Consider the following 20364-nt stretch of genomic DNA (forward strand, 5'->3'; position numbering starts at 1 on the left):
CCTAATTGGCTACTTGCTGCAGCATCATAGCCCCCTTAACAAACACAACTTAAAGTGCAGGCATCTGGGATTCCTTCAGCAGTTTATGGCACCTCTAGCTTAATCAGCCCTCGGTTCTCTTAGTATTATGCCCGCTATATACAGTTATTATTCCCGATATATAGTTATATTTTTAACGATTACATTCATGTTATTTTATGACAAAATAAATATATGCGATAATTATAGCAAAGGACAGCTCTTGCTTTAAGAGCTGTCCTTTGCGGTGAGAGTCGCCGGGTCACAGCAGTTCCCGGCGGCTCTCCCCTCCCTCCCACACGCGGCGCTGCTGCGCCAGGCTCTCCTCCTCCCTGCACCCGGAAGAGGATCAGTGCAGGGAGGAGGTCACAAGTCCAGGCAGCACAGCTCTGTGCTGCCCGGAGACAGGTGAGGGGGCAATGCGGGGCGGCGGGGGTCCGTGCTGGGCGGCGGGGGTCTGTGCGGGGCGGCAGTGGGTTCACGTTAGAAGCCCATTGGCTTCTATGGGGCATCGCCAGATTTTTCAGGCGATGCCACCCGCCGCGGTAACCCAGCGGGGGATGCTTAGAGCATCCCAAAATGCGGTAAAAACCCAGATAACGGGGTTTTTACCTTAGACAATCTCCCCCTGAGGCTTTCAAAAAATGAGAAACAGTGCATATTACGCATCCAACGATCCAGCGACGCTGGCAGACCTCACAGCATGATTCTTCTTCGGGCAGGTAAGTGCTACTCCTGGATGTCATCAAGCAGTCACTTCCTGCCACAGTACTGATTTGCTCATCCCCCTTCTTCTTCTTGGATCCGCGGAGTCCCAAATCAAAATCTCTTTTACACCTATACAAGTGACTCGCGACTATCAACTCCAGCACTCGACCAGGTCACGATTTGACCTCACAGTAAATCCTGAAACATTTTTACCAAGCAATCCCCCAAAATGTCATGATAATACAATACATGATTATACACAGTGTTATGCCCATTATATACAGTTATTATGCCCGCTATATACAGTTATTATTTCCGTTATATAAAGTTATATTTTTAACAATTACATTCATTATTATACAGTACATGATTATACATAGTATTATGCCCGCTATATACAGTTATTATTCCCGTTATATACAGTTATATTTTTAACAATTACATTCATTATTATATAGTACATGATTATACATAGTATTATGCCCGCTATATACAGTTATTATTCCCGATATATAGTTATATTTTTAACGATTATATTCATGTTATTTTATGACAAAATAAATATATGCGATAATTATAGCAAAGGACAGCTCTTGCTTTAAGAGCTGTCCTTTGCGGTGAGAGTCGCCGGGTCACAGCAGTTCCCGGCGGCTCTCCCCTCCCTCCCACACCCGGCGCTGCTGCGCCGGGCTCTCCTCCTCCCTGCACCCGGAAGAGGATCAGTGCAGGGAGGAGGTCACAAGTCCAGGCAGCACAGCTCTGTGCTGCCGGACACAGGTGAGGGGGCAATGCGGGGCGGCGGGGGTCCGTGCTGGGCGGCGGGGGTCCGTGCGGGGCGGCAGTGGGTTCGCGTTAGAAGCCCATTGGCTTCTATGGGGCATCGCCAGATTTTTCAGGCGATGCCACCCGCTGCGGTAACCCAGCGGGGGATGCTTAGAGCATCCCAAAATGCGGTAAAAACCCAGATAACGGGGTTTTTACCTTAGACAATCTCCCCTTGAGGCTTTCAAAAAATGAGAAACAGTGCATATTACGCATCCAACGATCCAGCGACGCTGGCAGACCTCACAGCATGATTCTTCTTCGGGCAGGTAAGTGCTACTCCTGGATGTCATCAAGCAGTCACTTCCTGCCACAGTACTGATTTGCTCATCCCCCTTCTTCTTCTTGGATCCGCGGAGTCCCAAATCAAAATCTCTTTTACACCTATACAAGTGACTCGCGACTCTATCACCTCCAGCACTCGACCAGGTCACGATTTGACCTCACAGTAAATCCTGAAACATTTTTACCAAGCAATCCCCCAAAATGTCATGATAATACAATACATGATTATACACAGTGTTATGCCCATTATATACAGTTATTATGCCCGCTATATACAGTTATTATTTCCGTTATATACAGTTATATTTTTAACAATTACATTCATTATTATACAGTACATGATTATACATAGTATTATGCCCGCTATATACAGTTATTATTCCCGTTATATACAGTTATATTTTTAACAATTACATTCATTATTATATAGTACATGATTATACATAGTATTATGCCCACTATATACAGTTATTATTCCCGATATATAGTTATATTTTTAACGATTATATTCATGTTATTTTATGACAAAATAAATATATGCGATAACTATAGCAAAGGACAGCTCTTGCTTTAAGAGCTGTTCTTTGCGGTGAGAGTCGCCGGGTCACAGCAGTTCCCGGCGGCTCTCCCCTCCCTCCCACACCCGGCGCTGCTGCGCCGGGCTCTCCTCCTCCCTGCACCTGGAAGAGGATCAGTGCAGGGAGGAGGTCACAAGTCCAGGCAGCACAGCTCTGTGCTGCCCGGACACAGGTGAGGGGGCAATGCGGGGCGGCGGGGGTCCGTGCTGGGCGGCGGGGGTCTGTGCGGGGCGGCAGTGGGTTTGCGTTAGAAGCCCATTGGCTTCTATGGGGCATCGCCAGATTTTTCAGGCGATGCCACCCGCCGCGGTAACCCAGCGGGGGATGCTTAGAGCATCCCAAAATGCGGTAAAAACCCAGATAACGGGGTTTTTACCTTAGACAATCTCCCCCTGAGGCTTTCAAAAAATGAGAAACAGTGCATATTATGCATCCAACGATCCAGCGACGCTGGCAGACCTCACAGCATGATTCTTCTTCGGGCAGGTAAGTGCTACTCCTGGATGTCATCAAGCAGTCACTTCCTGCCACAGTACTGATTTGCTCATCCCCCTTCTTCTTCTTGGATCCGCGGAGTCCCAAATCAAAATCTCTTTTACACCTATACAAGTGACTCGCGACTCTATCACCTCCAGCACTCGACCAGGTCACGATTTGACCTCACAGTAAATCCTGAAACATTTTTACCAAGCAATCCCCCAAAATGTCATGATAATACAATACATGATTATACACAGTGTTATGCCCATTATATACAGTTATTATGCCCGCTATATACAGTTATTATTTCCGTTATATACAGTTATATTTTTAACAATTACATTCATTATTATACAGTACATGATTATACATAGTATTATGCCCGCTATATACAGTTATTATTCCCGTTATATACAGTTATATTTTTAACAATTACATTCATTATTATATAGTACATGATTATACATAGTATTATGCCCGCTATATACAGTTATTATTCCCGATATATAGTTATATTTTTAACGATTACATTCATGTTATTTTATGACAAAATAAATATATGCGATAATTATAGCAAAGGACAGCTCTTGCTTTAAGAGCTGTCCTTTGCGGTGAGAGTCGCCGGGTCACAGCAGTTCCCGGCGGCTCTCCCCTCCCTCCCACACGCGGCGCTGCTGCGCCGGGCTCTCCTCCTCCCTGCACCCGGAAGAGGATCAGTGCAGGGAGGAGGTCACAAGTCCAGGCAGCACAGCTCTGTGCTGCCCGGAGACAGGTGAGGGGGCAATGCGGGGCGGCGGGGGTCCGTGCTGGGCGGCGGGGGTCTGTGCGGGGCGGCAGTGGGTTCACGTTAGAAGCCCATTGGCTTCTATGGGGCATCGCCAGATTTTTCAGGCGATGCCACCCGCCACGGTAACCCAGCGGGGGATGCTTAGAGCATCCCAAAATGCGGTAAAAACCCAGATAACGGGGTTTTTACCTTAGACAATCTCCCCCTGAGGCTTTCAAAAAATGAGAAACAGTGCATATTACGCATCCAACGATCCAGCGACGCTGGCAGACCTCACAGCATGATTCTTCTTCGGGCAGGTAAGTGCTACTCCTGGATGTCATCAAGCAGTCACTTCCTGCCACAGTACTGATTTGCTCATCCCCCTTCTTCTTCTTGGATCCGCGGAGTCCCAAATCAAAATCTCTTTTACACCTATACAAGTGACTCGCGACTCTATCACCACCAGCACTCGACCAGGTCACGATTTTACCTCACAGTAAATCCTGAAACATTTTTACCAAGCAATCCCCCAAAATGTCATGATTATACACAGTGTTATGCCCATTATATACAGTTATTATGCCCGCTATATACAGTTATTATTTCCGTTGTATACAGTTATATTTTTAACAATTACATTCATTATTATACAGTACATGATTATACATAGTATTATGCCCGCTATATACAGTTATTATTCCCGTTATATACAGTTATATTTTTAACAATTACATTCATTATTATATAGTACATGATTATACATAGTATTATGCCCGCTATATACAGTTATTATTCCCGATATATAGTTATATTTTTTACGATTACATTCATGTTATTTTATGACAAAATAAATATATGCGATAATTATAGCAAAGGACAGCTCTTGCTTTAAGAGCTGTCCTTTGCGGTGAGAGTCGCCGGGTCACAGCAGTTCCCGGCGGCTCTCCCCTCCCTCCCACACGCGGCGCTGCTGCGCCGGGCTCTCCTCCTCCCTGCACCCGGAAGAGGATCAGTGCAGGGAGGAGGTCACAAGTCCAGGCAGCACAGCTCTGTGCTGCCCGGAGACAGGTGAGGGGGCAATGCGGGGCGGCGGGGGTCCGTGCTGGGCGGCGGGGGTCTGTGCGGGGCGGCAGTGGGTTCACGTTAGAAGCCCATTGGCTTCTATGGGGCATCGCCAGATTTTTCAGGCGATGCCACCCGCCGCGGTAACCCAGCGGGGGATGCTTAGAGCATCCCAAAATGCGGTAAAAACCCAGATAACGGGGTTTTTACCTTAGACAATCTCCCCCTGAGGCTTTCAAAAAATGAGAAACAGTGCATATTACGCATCCAACGATCCAGCGACGCTGGCAGACCTCACAGCATGATTCTTCTTCGGGCAGGTAAGTGCTACTCCTGGATGTCATCAAGCAGTCACTTCCTGCCACAGTACTGATTTGCTCATCCCCCTTCTTCTTCTTGGATCCGCGGAGTCCCAAATCAAAATCTCTTTTACACCTATACAAGTGACTCGCGACTATCAACTCCAGCACTCGACCAGGTCACGATTTGACCTCACAGTAAATCCTGAAACATTTTTACTAAGCAATCCCCCAAAATGTCATGATAATACAATACATGATTATACACAGTGTTATGCCCATTATATACAGTTATTATGCCCGCTATATACAGTTATTATTTCCGTTATATACAGTTATATTTTTAACAATTACATTCATTATTATACAGTACATGATTATACATAGTATTATGCCCGCTATATACAGTTATTATTCCCGTTATATACAGTTATATTTTTAACAATTACATTCATTATTATATAGTACATGATTATACATAGTATTATGCCCGCTATATACAGTTATTATTCCCGATATATAGTTATATTTTTAACGATTATATTCATGTTATTTTATGACAAAATAAATATATGCGATAATTATAGCAAAGGACAGCTCTTGCTTTAAGAGCTGTTCTTTGCGGTGAGAGTCGCCAGGTCACAGCAGTTCCCGGCGGCTCTCCCCTCCCTCCCACACCCGGCGCTGCTGCGCCGGGCTCTCCTCCTCCCTGCACCCATAAGAGGATCAGTGCAGGGAGGAGGTCACAAGTCCAGGCAGCACAGCTCTGTGCTGCCCGGACACAGGTGAGGGGGCAATGCGGGGCGGCGGGGGTCCGTGCTGGGCGGCGGGGGTCTGTGCGGGGCGGCAGTGGGTTTGCGTTAGAAGCCCATTGGCTTCTATGGGGCATCGCCAGATTTTTCAGGCGATGCCACCCGCCGCGGTAACCCAGCGGGGGATGCTTAGAGCATCCCAAAATGCGGTAAAAACCCAGATAACGGGGTTTTTACCTTAGACAATCTCCCCCTGAGGCTTTCAAAAAATGAGAAACAGTGCATATTACGCATCCAACGATCCAGCGACGCTGGCAGACCTCACAGCATGATTCTTCTTCGGGCAGGTAAGTGCTACTCCTGGATGTCATCAAGCAGTCACTTCCTGCCACAGTACTGATTTGCTCATCCCCCTTCTTCTTCTTGGATCCGCGGAGTCCCAAATCAAAATCTCTTTTACACCTATACAAGTGACTCGCGACTCTATCACCTCCAGCACTCGACCAGGTCACGATTTGACCTCACAGTAAATCCTGAAACATTTTTACCAAGCAATCCCCCAAAATGTCATGATAATACAATACATGATTATACACAGTGTTATGCCCATTATATACAGTTATTATGCCCGCTATATACAGTTATTATTTCCGTTATATACAGTTATATTTTTAACAATTACATTCATTATTATACAGTACATGATTATACATAGTATTATGCCCGCTATATACAGTTATTATTCCCGTTATATACAGTTATATTTTTAACAATTACATTCATTATTATATAGTACATGATTATACATAGTATTATGCCCGCTATATACAGTTATTATTCCCGATATATAGTTATATTTTTAACGATTACATTCATGTTATTTTATGACAAAATAAATATATGCGATAATTATAGCAAAGGACAGCTCTTGCTTTAAGAGCTGTCCTTTGCGGTGAGAGTCGCCGGGTCACAGCAGTTCCCGGCGGCTCTCTTCTCCCTCCCACACGCGGCGCTGCTGCGCCGGGCTCTCCTCCTCCCTGCACCCGGAAGAGGATCAGTGCAGGGAGGAGGTCACAAGTCCAGGCAGCACAGCTCTGTGCTGCCCGGAGACAGGTGAGGGGGCAATGCGGGGCGGCGGGGGTCCGTGCTGGGCGGCGGGGGTCTGTGCGGGGCGGCAGTGGGTTCACGTTAGAAGCCCATTGGCTTCTATGGGGCATCGCCAGATTTTTCAGGCGATGCCACCCGCCACGGTAACCCAGCGGGGGATGCTTAGAGCATCCCAAAATGCGGTAAAAACCCAGATAACGGGGTTTTTACCTTAGACAATCTCCCCCTGAGGCTTTCAAAAAATGAGAAACAGTGCATATTACGCATCCAACGATCCAGCGACGCTGGCAGACCTCACAGCATGATTCTTCTTCGGGCAGGTAAGTGCTAATCCTGGATGTCATCAAGAAGTCACTTCCTGCCACAGTACTGATTTGCTCATCCCCCTTCTTCTTCTTGGATCCGCGGAGTCCCAAATCAAAATCTCTTTTACACCTATACAAGTGACTCGCGACTCTATCACCTCCAGCACTCGACCAGGTCACGATTTTACCTCACAGTAAATCCTGAAACATTTTTACCAAGCAATCCCCCAAAATGTCATGATTATACACAGTGTTATGCCCATTATATACAGTTATTATGCCCGCTATATACAGTTATTATTTCCGTTGTATACAGTTATATTTTTAACAATTACATTCATTATTATACAGTACATGATTATACATAGTATTATGCCCGCTATATACAGTTATTATTCCCGTTATATACAGTTATATTTTTAACAATTACATTCATTATTATATAGTACATGATTATACATAGTATTATGCCCGCTATATACAGTTATTATTCCCGATATATAGTTATATTTTTAACGATTACATTCATGTTATTTTATGACAAAATAAATATATGCGATAATTATAGCAAAGGACAGCTCTTGCTTTAAGAGCTGTCCTTTGCGGTGAGAGTCGCCGGGTCACAGCAGTTCCCGGCGGCTCTCCCCTCCCTCCCACACGCGGCGCTGCTGTGCCGGGCTCTCCTCCTCCCTGCACCCGGAAGAGGATCAGTGCAGGGAGGAGGTCACAAGTCCAGGCAGCACAGCTCTGTGCTGCCAGGAGACAGGTGAGGGGGCAATGCGGGGCGGCGGGGGTCCGTGCTGGGCGGCGGGGGTCTGTGCGGGGCGGCAGTGGGTTCACGTTAGAAGCCCATTGGCTTCTATGGGGCATCGCCAGATTTTTCAGGCGATGCCACCCGCCGCGGTAACCCAGCGGGGGATGCTTAGAGCATCCCAAAATGCGGTAAAAACCCAGATAACGGGGTTTTTACATTAGACAATCTCCCCCTGAGGCTTTCAAAAAATGAGAAACAGTGCATATTACGCATCCAACGATCCAGCGACGCTGGCAGACCTCACAGCATGATTCTTCTTCGGGCAGGTAAGTGCTACTCCTGGATGTCATCAAGCAGTCACTTCCTGCCACAGTACTGATTTGCTCATCCCCCTTCTTCTTCTTGGATCCGCGGAGTCCCAAATCAAAATCTCTTTTACACCTATACAAGTGACTCGCGACTATCACCTCCAGCACTCGACCAGGTCACGATTTGACCTCACAGTAAATCCTGAAACATTTTTACTAAGCAATCCCCCAAAATGTCATGATAATACAATACATGATTATACACAGTGTTATGCCCATTATATACAGTTATTATGCCCGCTATATACAGTTATTATTTCCGTTATATACAGTTATATTTTTAACAATTACATTCATTATTATACAGTACATGATTATACATAGTATTATGCCCGCTATATACAGTTATTATTCCCGTTATATACAGTTATATTTTTAACAATTACATTCATTATTATATAGTACATGATTATACATAGTATTATGCCCGCTATATACAGTTATTATTCCCGATATATAGTTATATTTTTAACGATTATATTCATGTTATTTTATGACAAAATAAATATATGCGATAATTATAGCAAAGGACAGCTCTTGCTTTAAGAGCTGTCCTTTGCGGTGAGAGTCGCCGGGTCACAGCAGTTCCCGGCGGCTCTCCCCTCCCTCCCACACCTGGCGCTGCTGCGCCGGGCTCTCCTCCTCCCTGCACCCGGAAGAGGATCAGTGCAGGGAGGAGGTCACAAGTCCAGGCAGCACAGCTCTGTGCTGCCCGGACACAGGTGAGGGGGCAATGCGGGGCGGCGGGGGTCCGTGCTGGGCGGCGGGGGTCCGTGCGGGGCGGCAGTGGGTTCGCATTAGAAGCCCATTGGCTTCTATGGGGCATCGCCAGATTTTTCAGGCGATGCCACCCGCTGCGGTAACCCAGCGGGGGATGCTTAGAGCATCCCAAAATGCGGTAAAAACCCAGATAACGGGGTTTTTACCTTAGACAATCTCCCCCTGAGGCTTTCAAAAAATGAGAAACAGTGCATATTACGCATCCAACGATCCAGCGACGCTGGCAGACCTCACAGCATGATTCTTCTTCGGGCAGGTAAGTGCTACTCCTGGATGTCATCAAGCAGTCACTTCCTGCCACAGTACTGATTTGCTCATCCCCCTTCTTCTTCTTGGATCCGCGGAGTCCCAAATCAAAATCTCTTTTACACCTATACAAGTGACTCGCGACTTTATCACCTCCAGCACTTGACCAGGTCACGATTTGACCTCACAGTAAATCCTGAAACATTTTTACCAAGCAATCCCCCAAAATGTCATGATAATACAATACATGATTATACACAGTGTTATGCCCATTATATACAGTTATTATGCCCGCTATATACAGTTATTATTTCCGTTATATACAGTTATATTTTTAACAATTACATTCATTATTATACAGTACATGATTATACATAGTATTATGCCCGCTATATACAGTTATTATTCCCGTTATATACAGTTATATTTTTAACAATTACATTCATTATTATATAGTACATGATTATACATAGTATTATGCCCGCTATATACAGTTATTATTCCCGATATATAGTTATATTTTTAACAATTACATTCATGTTATTTTATGACAAAATAAATATATGCGATAATTATAGCAAAGGACAGCTCTTGCTTTAAGAGCTGTCCTTTGCGGTGAGAGTCGCCGGGTCACAGCAGTTCCCGGCGGCTCTCCCCTCCCTCCCACACCCGGCGCTGCTGCGCCGGGCTCTCCTCCTCCCTGCACCCGGAAGAGGATCAGTGCAGGGAGGAGGTCACAAGTCCAGGCAGCACAGCTCTGTGCTGCCCGGACACAGGTGAGGGGGCAATGCGGGGCGGCGGGGGTCTGTGCGGGGCGGCAGTGGGTTCGCGTTAGAAGCCCATTGGCTTCTATGGGGCATCGCCAGATTTTTCAGGCGATGCCACCCGCCGCGGTAACCCAGCTGGGGATGCTTAGAGCATCCCAAAATGCGGTAAAAACCCAGATAACGGGGTTTTTACCTTAGACAATCTCCCCCTGAGGCTTTCAAAAAATGAGAAACAGTGCATATTACGCATCCAACGATCCAGCGACGCTGGCAGACCTCACAGCATGATTCTTCTTCGGGCAGGTAAGTGCTACTCCTGGATGTCATCAAGCAGTCACTTCCTGCCACAGTACTGATTTGCTCATCCCCCTTCTTCTTCTTGGATCGGCGGAGTCCCAAATCAAAATCTCTTTTACACCTATACAAGTGACTCGCGACTCTATCACCTCCAGCACTCGACCAGGTCACGATTTGACCTCACAGTAAATCCTGAAACATTTTTACCAAGCAATCCCCCAAAATGTCATGATAATACAATACATGATTATACACAGTGTTATGCCCATTATATACAGTTATTATGCCCGCTATATACAGTTATTATTTCCGTTATATACAGTTATATTTTTAACAATTACATTCATTATTATACAGTACATGATTATACATAGTATTATGCCCGCTATATACAGTTATTATTCCCGTTATATACAGTTATATTTTTAACAATTACATTCATTATTTATATAGTACATGATTATACATAGTATTATGCCCGCTATATACAGTTATTATTCCCGATATATAGTTATATTTTTAACGATTACATTCATGTTATTTTATGACAAAACAAATATATGCGATAATTATAGCAAAGGACAGCTTTTGCTTTAAGAGCTGTCCTTTGCGGTGAGAGTCGCCGGGTCACAGCAATTCCCGGCGGCTCTCCCCTCCCTCCCACACCCGGCGCTGCTGCGCCGGGCTCTCCTCCTCCCTGCACCCGGAAGAGGATCAGTGCAGGGAGGAGGTGACAAGTCCAGGCAGCACAGCTCTGTGCTGCCCGGACACAGGTGAGGGGGCAATGCGGGGCGGCGGGGGTCCGTACTGGGCGGCGGGGGTCCGTGCGGGGCGGCAGTGGGTTCGCGTTAGAAGCCCATTGGCTTCTATGGGGCATCGCCAGATTTTTCAGGCGATGCCACCCGCTGCGGTAACCCAGCGGGGGATGCTTAGAGCATCCCAAAATGCGGTAAAAACCCAGATAACGGGGTTTTTACCTTAGACAATCTCCCCTTGAGGCTTTCAAAAAATGAGAAACAGTGCATATTACGCATCCAACGATCCAGCGACGCTGGCAGACCTCACAGCATGATTCTTCTTCGGGCAGGTAAGTGCTACTCCTGGATGTCATCAAGCAGTCACTTCCTGCCACAGTACTGATTTGCTCATCCCCCTTCTTCTTCTTGGATCCGCGGAGTCCCAAATCAAAATCTCTTTTACACCTATACAAGTGACTCGCGACTCTATCACCTCCAGCACTCGACCAGGTCACGATTTGACCTCACAGTAAATCCTGAAACATTTTTACCAAGCAATCCCCCAAAATGTCATGATAATACAATACATGATTATACACAGTGTTATGCCCATTATATACAGTTATTATGCCCGCTATATACAGTTATTATTTCCGTTATATACAGTTATATTTTTAACAATTACATTCATTATTATACAGTACATGATTATACATAGTATTATGCCCGCTATATACAGTTATTATTCCCGTTATATACAGTTATATTTTTAACAATTACATTCATTATTATATAGTACATGATTATACATAGTATTATGCCCACTATATACAGTTATTATTCCCGATATATAGTTATATTTTTAACGATTACATTCATGTTATTTTATGACAAAATAAATATATGCGATAATTATAGCAAAGGACAGCTCTTGCTTTAAGAGCTGTCCTTTGCGGTGAGAGTCGCCGGGTCACAGCAGTTCCCGGCGGCTCTCCCCTCCCTCCCACACGCGGCGCTGCTGCGCCGGGCTCTCCTCCTCCCTGCACCCGGAAGAGGATCAGTGCAGGGAGGAGGTCACAAGTCCAGGCAGCACAGCTCTGTGCTGCCCGGACACAGGTGAGGGGGCAATGCGGGGCGGCGGGGGTCCGTGCTGGGCGGCGGGGGTCTGTGCGGGGCGGCAGTGGGTTCACGTTAGAAGCCCATTGGCTTCTATGGGGCATCGCCAGATTTTTCAGGCGATGCCACCCGCCGCGGTAACCCAGCGGGGGATGCTTCGAGCATCCCAAAATGCGGTAAAAACCCAGATAACGGGGTTTTTACCTTAGACAATCTCCCCCTGAGGCTTTCAAAAAATGAGAAACAGTGCATATTACGCATCCAACGATCCAGCGACGCTGGCAGACCTCACAGCATGATTCTTCTTCGGGCAGGTAAGTGCTACTCCTGGATGTCATCAAGCAGTCACTTCCTGCCACAGTACTGATTTGCTCATCCCCCTTCTTCTTCTTGGATCCTCGGAGTCCCAAATCAAAATCTCTTTTACACCTATACAAGTGACTCGCGACTCTATCACCTCCAGCACTCGACCAGGTCACGATTTGACCTCACAGTAAATCCTGAAACATTTTTACCAAGCAATCCCCCAAAATGTCATGATAATACAATACATGATTATACACAGTGTTATGCCCATTATATACAGTTATTATGCCCGCTATATACAGTTATTATTTCCGTTATATAAAGTTATATTTTTAACAATTACATTCATTATTATACAGTACATGATTATACATAGTATTATGCCCGCTATATACAGTTATTATTCCCGTTATATACAGTTATATTTTTAACAATTACATTCATTATTATATAGTACATGATTATACATAGTATTATGCCCGCTATATACAGTTATTATTCCAGATATATAGTTATATTTTTAACGATTACATTCATGTTATTTTATGACAAAACAAATATATGCGATAATTATAGCAAAGGACAGCTCTTGCTTTAAGAGCTGTCCTTTGCGGTGAGAGTCTCCGGGTCACAGCAGTTCCCGGCGGCTCTCCCCTCCCTCCCACACCCGGCGCTGCTGCGCCGGGCTCTCCTCCTCCCTGCACCCGGAAGAGGATCTGTGCAGGGAGGAGGTCACAAGTCCAGGCAGCACAGCTCTGTGCTGCCCGGACACAGGTGAGGGGGCAATGCGGGGCGGCGGGGGTCCGTGCTGGGCGGCGGGGGTCCGTGCGGGGCGGCAGTGGGTTCGCGTTAGAAGCCCATTGGCTTCTATGGGGCATCGCCAGATTTTTCAGGCGATGCCACCCGCTGCGGTAACCCAGCGGGGGATGCTTAGAGCATCCCAAAATGCGGTAAAAACCCAGATAACGGGGTTTTTACCTTAGACAATCTCCCCTTGAGGCTTTCAAAAAATGAGAAACAGTGCATATTACGCATCCAACGATCCAGCGACGCTGGCAGACCTCACAGCATGATTCTTCTTCGGGCAGGTAAGTGCTACTCCTGGATGTCATCAAGCAGTCACTTCCTGCCACAGTACTGATTTGCTCATCCCCCTTCTTCTTCTTGGATCCGCGGAGTCCCAAATCAAAATCTCTTTTACACCTATACAAGTGACTCGCGACTCTATCACCTCCAGCACTCGACCAGGTCACGATTTGACCTCACAGTAAATCCTGAAACATTTTTACCAAGCAATCCCCCAAAATGTCATGATAATACAATACATGATTATACACAGTGTTATGCCCATTATATACAGTTATTATGCCCGCTATATACAGTTATTATTTCCGTTATATACAGTTATATTTTTAACAATTACATTCATTATTTTACAGTACATGATTATACATAGTATTATGCCCGCTATATACAGTTATTATTCCCGTTATATACAGTTATATTTTTAACAATTACATTCATTATTATATGGTACATGATTATACATAGTATTATGCCCACTATATACAGTTATTATTCCCGATATATAGTTATATTTTTAACGATTACATTCATGTTATTTTATGACAAAATAAATATATGCGATAATTATAGCAAAGGACAGCTCTTGCTTTAAGAGCTGTCCTTTGCGGTGAGAGTCGCCGGGTCACAGCAGTTCCCGGCGGCTCTCCCCTCCCTCCCACACCCGGCGCTGCTGCGCCGGGCTCTCCTCCTCCCTGCACCCGGAAGAGGATCAGTGCAGGGAGGAGGTCACAAGTCCAGGCAGCACAGCTCTGTGCTGCCCGGACACAGGTGAGGGGGCAATGCGGGGCGGCGGGGGTCCGTGCTGGGCGGCGGGGGTCTGTGCGGGGCGGCAGTGGGTTCGCGTTAGAAGCCCATTGGCTTCTATGGGGCATCGCCAGATTTTTTAGGCGATGCCACCCGCCGCGGTAACCCAGCGGGGGATGCTTAGAGCATCCCAAAATGCGGTAAAAACCCAGATAACGGGGTTTTTACCTTAGACAATCTCCCCCTGAGGCTTTCAAAAAATGAGAAACAGTGCATATTACGCATCCAACGATCCAGCGACGCTGGCAGACCTCACAGCATGATTCTTCTTCGGGCAGGTAAGTGCTACTCCTGGATGTCATCAAGCAGTCACTTCCTGCCACAGTACTGATTTGCTCATCCCCCTTCTTCTTCTTGGATCCGCGGAGTCCCAAATCAAAATCTCTTTTACACCTATACAAGTGACTCGCGACTCTATCACCTCCAGCACTCGACCAGGTCACGATTTGACCTCACAGTAAATCCTGAAACATTTTTACCAAGCAATCCCCCAAAATGTCATGATAATACAATACATGATTATACACAGTGTTATGCCCATTATATACAGTTATTATGCCCGCTATATACAGTTATTATTTCCGTTATATACAGTTATATTTTTAACAATTACATTCATTATTATACAGTACATGATTATACATAGTATTATGCCCGCTATATACAGTTATTATTCCCGTTATATACAGTTATATTTTTAACAATTACATTCATTATTATATAGTACATGATTATACATAGTATTATGCCCACTATATACAGTTATTATTCCCGATATATAGTTATATTTTTAACGATTATATTCATGTTATTTTATGACAAAATAAATATATGCGATAATTATAGCAAAGGACAGCTCTTGCTTTAAGAGCTGTTCTTTGCGGTGAGAGTCGCCGGGTCACAGCAGTTCCCGGCGGCTCTCCCCTCCCTCCCACACCCGGCGCTGCTGCGCCGGGCTCTCCTCCTCCCTGCACCCGGAAGAGGATCAGTGCAGGGAGGAGGTCACAAGTCCAGGCAGCACAGCTCTGTGCTGCCCGGACACAGGTGAGGGGGCAATGCGGGGCGGCGGGGGTCCGTGCTGGGCGGCGGGGGTCTGTGCGGGGCGGCAGTGGGTTTGCATTAGAAGCCCATTGGCTTCTATGGGGCATCGCCAGATTTTTCAGGCGATGCCACCCGCCGCGGTAACCCAGCGGGGGATGCTTAGAGCATCCCAAAATGCGGTAAAAACCCAGATAACGGGGTTTTTACCTTAGACAATCTCCCCCTGAGGCTTTCAAAAAATGAGAAACAGTGCATATTACGCATCCAACGATCCAGCGACGCTGGCAGACCTCACAGCATGATTCTTCTTCGGGCAGGTAAGTGCTACTCCTGGATGTCATCAAGCAGTCACTTCCTGCCACAGTACTATTTTGCTCATCCCCCTTCTTCTTCTTGGATCCGCGGAGTCCCAAATCAAAATCTCTTTTACACCTATACAAGTGACTCGCGACTCTATCACCTCCAGCACTCGACCAGGTCACGATTTGACCTCACAGTAAATCCTGAAACATTTTTACCAAGCAATCCCCCAAAATGTCATGATAATACAATACATGATTATACACAGTGTTATGCCCATTATATACAGTTATTATGCCCGCTATATACAGTTATTATTTCCGTTATATAAAGTTATATTTTTAACAATTACATTCATTATTATACAGTACATGATTATACATAGTATTATGCCCGCTATATACAGTTATTATTCCCGTTATATACAGTTATATTTTTAACAATTACATTCATTATTATATAGTACATGATTATACATAGTATTATGCCCGCTATATACAGTTATTATTCCCAATATATAGTTATATTTTTAACGATTATATTCATGTTATTTTATGACAAAATAAATATATGCGATAATTATAGCAAAGGACAGCTCTTGCTTTAAGAGCTGTCCTTTGCGGTGAGAGTCGCCGGGTCACAGCAGTTCCCGGCGGCTCTCCCCTCCCTCCCACACGCGGCGCTGCTGCGCCGGGCTCTCCTCCTCCCTGCACCCGGAAGAGGATCAGTGCAGGGAGGAGGTCACAAGTCCAGGCAGCACAGCTCTGTGCTGCCCGGAGACAGGTGAGGGGGCAATGCGGGGCGGCGGGGGTCCGTGCTGGGCGGCGGGGGTCTGTGCGGGGCGGCAGTGGGTTCACGTTAGAAGCCCATTGGCTTCTATGGGGCATCGCCAGATTTTTCAGGCGATGCCACCCGCCGCGGTAACCCAGCGGGGGATGCTTAGAGCATCCCAAAATGCGGTAAAAACCCAGATAACGGGGTTTTTACCTTAGACAATCTCCCCCTGAGGCTTTCAAAAAATGAGAAACAGTGCATATTACGCATCCAACGATCCAGCGACGCTGGCAGACCTCACAGCATGATTCTTCTTCGGGCAGGTAAGTGCTACTCCTGGATGTCATCAAGCAGTCACTTCCTGCCACAGTACTGATTTGCTCATCCCCCTTCTTCTTCTTGGATCCGCGGAGTCCCAAATCAAAATCTCTTTTACACCTATACAAGTGACTCGCGACTCTATCACCTCCAGCACTCGACCAGGTCACGATTTTACCTCACAGTAAATCCTGAAACATTTTTACCAAGCAATCCCCCAAAATGTCATGATTATACACAGTGTTATGCCCATTATATACAGTTATTATGCCCGCTATATACAGTTATTATTTCCGTTGTATACAGTTATATTTTTAACAATTACATTCATTATTATACAGTACATGATTATACATAGTATTATGCCCGCTATATACAGTTATTATTCCCGTTATATACAGTTATATTTTTAACAATTACATTCATTATTATATAGTACATGATTATACATAGTATTATGCCCGCTATATACAGTTATTATTCCCGATATATAGTTATATTTTTAACGATTATATTCATGTTATTTTATGACAAAATAAATATATGCGATAATTATAGCAAAGGACAGCTCTTGCTTTAAGAGCTGTTCTTTGCGGTGAGAGTCGCCGGGTCACAGCAGTTCCCGGCGGCTCTCCCCTCCCTCCCACACCCGGCGCTGCTGCGCCGGGCTCTCCTCCTCCCTGCACCCGGAAGAGGATCAGTGCAGGGAGGAGGTCACAAGTCCAGGCAGCACAGCTCTGTGCTGCCCGGACACAGGTGAGGGGGCAATGCGGGGCGGCGGGGGTCCGTGCTGGGCGGCGGGGGTCTGTGCGGGGCGGCAGTGGGTTTGCGTTAGAAGCCCATTGGCTTCTATGGGGCATCGCCAGATTTTTCAGGCGATGCCACCCGCCGCGGTAACCCAGCGGGGGATGCTTAGAGCATCCCAAAATGCGGTAAAAACCCAGATAACGGGGTTTTTACCTTAGACAATCTCCCCCTGAGGCTTTCAAAAAATGAGAAACAGTGCATATTACGCATCCAACGATCCAGCGACGCTGGCAGACCTCACAGCATGATTCTTCTTCGGGCAGGTAAGTGCTACTCCTGGATGTCATCAAGCAGTCACTTCCTGCCACAGTACTATTTTGCTCATCCCCCTTCTTCTTCTTGGATCCGCGGAGTCCCAAATCAAAATCTCTTTTACACCTATACAAGTGACTCGCGACTCTATCACCTCCAGCACTCGACCAGGTCACGATTTGACCTCACAGTAAATCCTGAAACATTTTTACCAAGCAATCCCCCAAAATGTCATGATAATACAATACATGATTATACACAGTGTTATGCCCATTATATACAGTTATTATGCCCGCTATATACAGTTATTATTTCCGTTATATAAAGTTATATTTTTAACAATTACATTCATTATTATACAGTACATGATTATACATAGTATTATGCCCGCTATATACAGTTATTATTCCCGTTATATACAGTTATATTTTTAACAATTACATTCATTATTATATAGTACATGATTATACATAGTATTATGCCCGCTATATACAGTTATTATTCCCAATATATAGTTATATTTTTAACGATTATATTCATGTTATTTTATGACAAAATAAATATATGCGATAATTATAGCAAAGGACAGCTCTTGCTTTAAGAGCTGTCCTTTGCGGTGAGAGTCGCCGGGTCACAGCAGTTCCCGGCGGCTCTCCCCTCCCTCCCACACGCGGCGCTGCTGCGCCGGGCTCTCCTCCTCCCTGCACCCGGAAGAGGATCAGTGCAGGGAGGAGGTCACAAGTCCAGGCAGCACAGCTCTGTGCTGCCCGGAGACAGGTGAGGGGGCAATGCGGGGCGGCGGGGGTCCGTGCTGGGCGGCGGGGGTCTTTGCGGGGCGGCAGTGGGTTCACGTTAGAAGCCCATTGGCTTCTATGGGGCATCGCCAGATTTTTCAGGCGATGCCACCCGCCGCGGTAACCCAGCGGGGGATGCTTAGAGCATCCCAAAATGCGGTAAAAACCCAGATAACGGGGTTTTTACCTTAGACAATCTCCCCCTGAGGCTTTCAAAAAATGAGAAACAGTGCATATTACGCATCCAACGATCCAGCGACGCTGGCAGACCTCACAGCATGATTCTTCTTCGGGCAGGTAAGTGCTACTCCTGGATGTCATCAAGCAGTCACTTCCTGCCACAGTACTGATTTGCTCATCCCCCTTCTTCTTCTTGGATCCGTGGAGTCCCAAATCAAAATCTCTTTTACACCTATACAAGTGACTCGCGACTCTATCACCTCCAGCACTCGACCAGGTCACGATTTTACCTCACAGTAAATCCTGAAACATTTTTACCAAGCAATCCCCCAAAATGTCATGATTATACACAGTGTTATGCCCATTATATACAGTTATTATGCCCGCTATATACAGTTATTATTTCCGTTGTATACAGTTATATTTTTAACAATTACATTCATTATTATACAGTACATGATTATACATAGTATTATGCCCGCTATATACAGTTATTATTCCCGTTATATACAGTTATATTTTTAACAATTACATTCATTATTATATAGTACATGATTATACATAGTATTATGCCCGCTATATACAGTTATTATTCCCGATATATAGTTATATTTTTAACGATTACATTCATGTTATTTTATGACAAAATAAATATATGCGATAATTATAGCAAAGGACAGCTCTTGCTTTAAGAGCTGTCCTTTGCGGTGAGAGTCGCCGGGTCACAGCAGTTCCCGGCGGCTCTCCCCTCCCTCCCACACGCGGCGCTGCTGCGCCGGGCTCTCCTCCTCCCTGCACCCGGAAGAGGATCAGTGCAGGGAGGAGGTCACAAGTCCAGGCAGCACAGCTCTGTGCTGCCCGGAGACAGGTGAGGGGGCAATGCGGGGCGGCGGGGGTCCGTGCTGGGCGGCGGGGGTCTGTGCGGGGCGGCAGTGGGTTCACGTTAGAAGCCCATTGGCTTCTATGGGGCATCGCCAGATTTTTCAGGCGATGCCACCCGCCGCGGTAACCCAGCGGGGGATGCTTAGAGCATCCCAAAATGCGGTAAAAATCCAGATAACGGGGTGTTTACCTTAGACAATCTCCCCCTGAGGCTTTCAAAAAATGAGAAACAGTGCATATTACGCATCCAACGATCCAGCGACGCTGGCAGACCTCACAGCATGATTCTTCTTCGGGCAGGTAAGTGCTACTCCTGGATGTCATCAAGCAGTCACTTCCTGCCACAGTACTGATTTGCTATCCCCCTTCTTCTTCTTGGATCCGCGGAGTCCCAAATCAAAATCTCTTTTACACCTATACAAGCGACTCGCGACTATCACCTCCAGCACTCGACCAGGTCACGATTTGACCTCACAGTAAATCCTGAAACATTTTTACCAAGCAATCCCCCAAAATGTCATGATAATACAATACATGATTATACACAGTGTTATGCCCATTATATACAGT

The sequence above is a fragment of the Crinia signifera genome, chromosome 2 (genome assembly GCF_055691185.1).
Source record: "Crinia signifera chromosome 2, ASM5569118v1, whole genome shotgun sequence".
NCBI lineage: Eukaryota > Metazoa > Chordata > Amphibia > Anura > Myobatrachidae > Crinia > Crinia signifera.